Source organism: Hemiscyllium ocellatum, chromosome 9 (assembly GCF_020745735.1).
Source record: "Hemiscyllium ocellatum isolate sHemOce1 chromosome 9, sHemOce1.pat.X.cur, whole genome shotgun sequence".
Lineage (NCBI taxonomy): Eukaryota > Metazoa > Chordata > Chondrichthyes > Orectolobiformes > Hemiscylliidae > Hemiscyllium > Hemiscyllium ocellatum.
Genome location: NC_083409.1, coordinates 49,626,954 through 49,632,249, shown reverse-complemented (window position 1 = coordinate 49,632,249; position 5,296 = coordinate 49,626,954).

The window sequence follows — 5,296 nt, the reverse complement described above, 5'->3', positions numbered from 1 at the left end:
AGTGAATTATGCACTGGTCTCTAGGCCACTCTGTGTTTAGCAATCCCGCAAAAACAAATTGAGGTGTAAATAAAAATTGCTAATGTACATGTATTTCAAATAAATCTGTTATGACACACCTCCCGGACAGATGGGACTTGAGCCCTGTCTTCAAAGCAGATACACTACCACTGTACCATACAAGTTCAGTGTAAATATTCCTGTGGGAAATTTAGCATAGAATGTGAAAATGATATAGGATATTATGACGGGGAAAAATACACAAATCCACACCAGCATAAAAGCACCTCGTGTTTTAATCCACCTATTCAGGACAGGTTATGTCACATCTGTCATGGAAGAGACTTGAACCAGGATATTTTGACCTAGAGGCAAGGACAGTACCCTCAGTTATGTGCCATAGTTATGTGACTTCTAGCTGCAATGTGGGTGCCATTTGTGCAACTTGAAATGGGTGGATTGAGAGCTGTTGTAGTGCAGTGGTTATGTCCCTATCTCTGATTTAGGAGGCCTGACTTCAAACCCCACATGCCCCAGAGGTATGACATAACATTTCTGAACAGGTTGATTAAAAATAACTGAAATGTATGGATTTGCAGAGCTGTAAAAGAGCCAGCTATTGAATGAAGTCTGCAGTCTTTAATTACGAGGAGAGTTAAATTGGATGTGCATTTTCCATGCCTTGCTGCGGGATCGGTGCTTGGGCCTGAGTGACTAACAATCTATAATTACCTTAAGAATATTGTTAATAATGCACATAATTACTGTTTGCTTTTCACACTTATTAAAATGTACAATCCTGAGGAAAAGGATCACTAGATCCAGAAAAATGACTCTGAATTCTCTCCACAGAGGCTGAGCTTTACCAACAATTTCTATTTTTGTCTCAGACTTTCAGCATCTGCAGCATTGGCTTTTAGCAAGGAAAGTATATCCAGCATGGGAAAAGCCGTGCTCGAACTGCAAGAAACTGAATCACTTTACACACAGGAGCTCAGAGAAAAGCAAAACAACAAGTCTATACAGATGGCTGCCAGAGAAATGTCAGCCAATTTTTTTTTTATTCCAATGAATCACTCTACACCAGAAAGGCAGACTGATGTTGTCAGGTCAAAAGATGATTAATTGTTTGACAATGACTGACTGCAGAAGGAGCTCATCAAGTGATCAGCAGTTTTAGATAGAAACTGGCTTAGCAACATAGTAGCAGTGAAAAGATCTGAGTATCTAAAGGATCTCAAAGTTTGAAAATAAATCTCACTACCCCATGCCAAGAATTGAGGTAATTTTGCCATGTCCTGCTAAGGCAAAGGTCATTCCTGCCCTCAGGATTGTTCCTGATAAATGAAGGATGTTCCTGCCCTGAGAATTGTTCTTGGTAAGTGAAACTGCATGAAAGCAACGTCTGGACACCTTTTGGGAATTAAAGATGGTGGCAAATCCCATTTGGTATTTCCGCTGGGTTAGAAGAATATCAATACCAACAACACAAGGTAGCCAGTGATCTTCCTGGAGTGGAAGCTATTGTGGGTGTCCTGCTAGACTAAGAATGAGAAGACCCAGTAGAAGAAGCCCTCTCAGACCACAAACTGAACCTAGTTTAACTGCTAGAGAAAATGAACTAGCTAAACCTGAAACTGAGCAAGAGAAAGATGTGACTGAAGATGTCTGAAGTCAAGTACATCAGACATGTACAATAACCATTGGATCCTGCCTTTCCAACTGAAAATTCTTCTCTGGCCCAGAGCAGCTTGCCTGAACACTGGCACTGGGCAGACAATATAGCCATCTGACTATTGCTGTTTGCTGCAGAGAACATTGTCAATCCCATCATTATATTGTGCAGTTCTACCACTGCATTCGTCCTGACTCACCCCCACTCCTGAATGGCTTCCTGGACCACAATGCTATGGTCAGTCAGTTCAGGCAAACTGCAGCCTTTAGTCTCCTCCAAGCTAGCTGAGAAAACTTCCAAGCTGTTAGACAATTGCAAAGGCTGAGACTCCTACTTTCCTACCCTCTGGGTCCTCTTGTGTGTCTCACTTGTACTTGCCTTTGATCACACCAGTATCCAGGAGTTCCCACATTCTCCAATCACAGAGAATCTCTAATATATGTTAATTAATTGGGAGAGATTAGGAGAACTTTGGAGAAATGCAGTTGTGTCCTTTAGTGTCCCACTGACTTGCCGGTATGATACGAGCTCTACCTTTGCATGCAAAGTTATTGAAATCGATCTGTGATAGCCATTAAACACCTCACTTGGAACAGTGTATGCTTGTGACCACAGTACCAATGGAAAGGACGGAGTCAAGAATTGCAACACCCAGGGATTCTGGTGCTCACTGAATCTGCAGAACATCAACCAACACACTGTTCTGCCAAAAAGGCAAGTTTAAGACTTCTTGGCTGCATCAACACTCAAAGCCCTGGCACCCTGATTTGACTATGTCATTGTTCCTTCTGGAGATTTAAAGATCTCCTCCATTACCAAAACAATGACTAGTGCAAAAAGACCACCAGCTCATTTTTTAAAAAAATATTCATTCACAGGGTAAGGGTGCAGTTGGCTAGATCAGTATTTATTGCACATCCCTAATTGCCCAGAGGGCAGTTTAAGAATCAAACACATTGCTGTGGGTCTGGAATCACATGTAGGCCAGATCAGGTAAGGAAGGCAATTTCCTTCCCAAGAGGCCATTAGTGAACCAAATGGGATTTTCCCAGTAAATTGCAATTAGACTCTTAATTTCAGATTTTTTTAAAGTAGACTTCAAATTCCACCATGGTAGGATTTGAACCTGGGTCTCTTAGCTATTATCTAGTTCTCTGGATTAATAGTCTAATGATCATACCATTAGGCCAACACCTCATCTGTATCCAGTAAGTGCTACCAGAAGTAGCTGAAGATGAAGAAGCAGTTCAGAGACAATCTCAGCATCGAGCAGCTTCAAGAGCCCAGCAGACAAGCAAACTTCCAACAATGTCTCCACCAAAATCTCCAAAGAATTTGTTTTAATGGAGTGGAGGAAATCTGGAAAGAGCTGAAGACAGCCATCTTCTCACATTGTGAAGAAACCATTGGCTAAAAAGACCAGGAAACAGCAACACCGATTCAACGAGAGTGACCACTTCATCCAAGAACTCCTCAACCAGAAGAGGAATATTTTCTGTACCTGGAAATATGGCATCACTAGCGAGGCAAAGAAAAGAACTGATCAAACAGCAAAGGAAGAATTACAAAAAAAACCAAGGAAATAAAAAACTAACAGTGGACTGAGAAAGCCAAGGTGCTGAAACTCCATCTGTCAAGCACAACACCCTGGGTTTCTTCATTGCCACCAAGACAATATATGGACCAAACAGCTTGGCCTCAAACTCATGCAGTGTATGGATAGAACCCTTTTGAGTGACAGAGAAGTCATCAGCCTCCAATGGAGAAAATGCATCAAAGAACTCCTAAAATCCAGTACAATCATCAATGAGAACATGTTTGACAAAGTTTCTCAATTCTCTGTCAAAGATGATCTTGGACTCTACCTGGTATGGCAAATGCTGAAGTCTCCATTAGGGACATGACAAATGGAAAAGCTGTAGGATTTGTGGGATCAGAGCTGTCACCTGCCATCTCCATCATCAACAGTTCCAGAAAATCTGGGACAAAGAAGAAATTCCTAGAGATCTCAGGGATGCTGCTATCACCTTCATCTTCGTGAAAGGAGTCAAAATGGACTGTGGAAACTAAGAATCTCCCTAAACATTGCAGGGAAGATCATTGCCCGGATCCTTGCTAGGTGCCTCTTCTCAGTCTCAGGAAATCTTTCCTGAAGGTCAGTGTGGCTTCCAACTAAACTGTGGAACTTTTAGACATGATTTCCACTGCTCAGCAACTCCAAGAGAAATGCCAGGAGCAACATCAATTTCTCCACAAAGGCTTCATCGAGTTGACCAAGACTTTTTACTCAGTCAATCAGAAAGTGCTATAGAAGATCCAGTCAAAGGCTGGCGTTCCAGTGAAAACATCAACTTCCATTGCCTTCTCCACAACAAGACGTCAGCAATTGTCTTCGCCAAGAGTAATGTGACTGACACCTTTTGATGTCAAGACAGGCATCAAGCAGGAAAATGTTATTGCATCCCACACCCTCCCCCACTACCTGTTCTCCATGTTCACCATCACCATTCTTCATCATGTGAAGAACAAGTTTCCTGGTGGTAGATAAAAAAGCTTTCAATCTCAATGAATTGTAATCCAAGAGGAAACCTACACTGGTATTACTTGTGGAACTTCAGCATGCAGATCACATTGTCATCTATGCTCTGTCAGAAGAGAATCTTCAAGCCTCACTTAATACCTATGTGGAAACATATTGAAGATTTGGTCTTAGTTTCAATGTGAAGAAGAATCAAATCCTTTAGCAACCCATCCCAGGTCAAGTTCCAGTTCATCCTCCATTCAGATCAATGGAGAAATGTTCCCAAAAGTGGACATTTTCCCTATTTGGTGAGGTACCTCTCGTCTAAGGCTGACATCCATACAAATATTCAACATTGCGTCCAATCTGCATACATCAGCTTTAGACGAATAGGCATTGGAGTTATTGACAATCATGACACAGTGTGCTGATACCAAGATCCTTGTGATAAACAATCACCCTTTCAACTCTTCTTTATGGCTCCAAAACCTGGTCTAGATAGATGTCACCTGAAGAACCTTGGGAAGCATCATCAAAGCTTTTTGAGTTAGATTCTCTACATCAGCTGGGAGGATAGGTGTATTACCATCAACATCCAAAAAACAGCTAACAGCACTAACCATGATCATCTGAAACCAACTCTGCTGGACTGGCCAAATGTTTAGGAAGCCTGAGGTTTGACTGACAAATCAAATCTCCTTCACTCAGCTCATGGAAAGAGCTTGAACAAGAGGAGGATAAAGGAAGTTTTTCAAAAACTCCTTGAAGACTTCCTTCCAGAGCTGCCAAAGCATGGGAGACCCTGCTTCAATGTGGAGGAAACTCCTGCATAAAGAGATACAATTCTTTTGAGAACATCCTTTGGGATGAGGAAGTATGCAAAAGGAGCCGGAGACAGGAATGCCAACAGTCTCAAGTTCAAGGACCACTTCTGGGTCCCAGAAGCATTTGCCAAAGGTGTGGTGGGAGATGTGGCACTAGTATCAAGTTCATCAGCCATAAAAGGAGCCACAGCACATATAGTCAGTGACATGTAGTATCCTAGGGTGACAATCATTGTTAACAAGTGATTGCCAATGACGATGATGACATCAGTACAC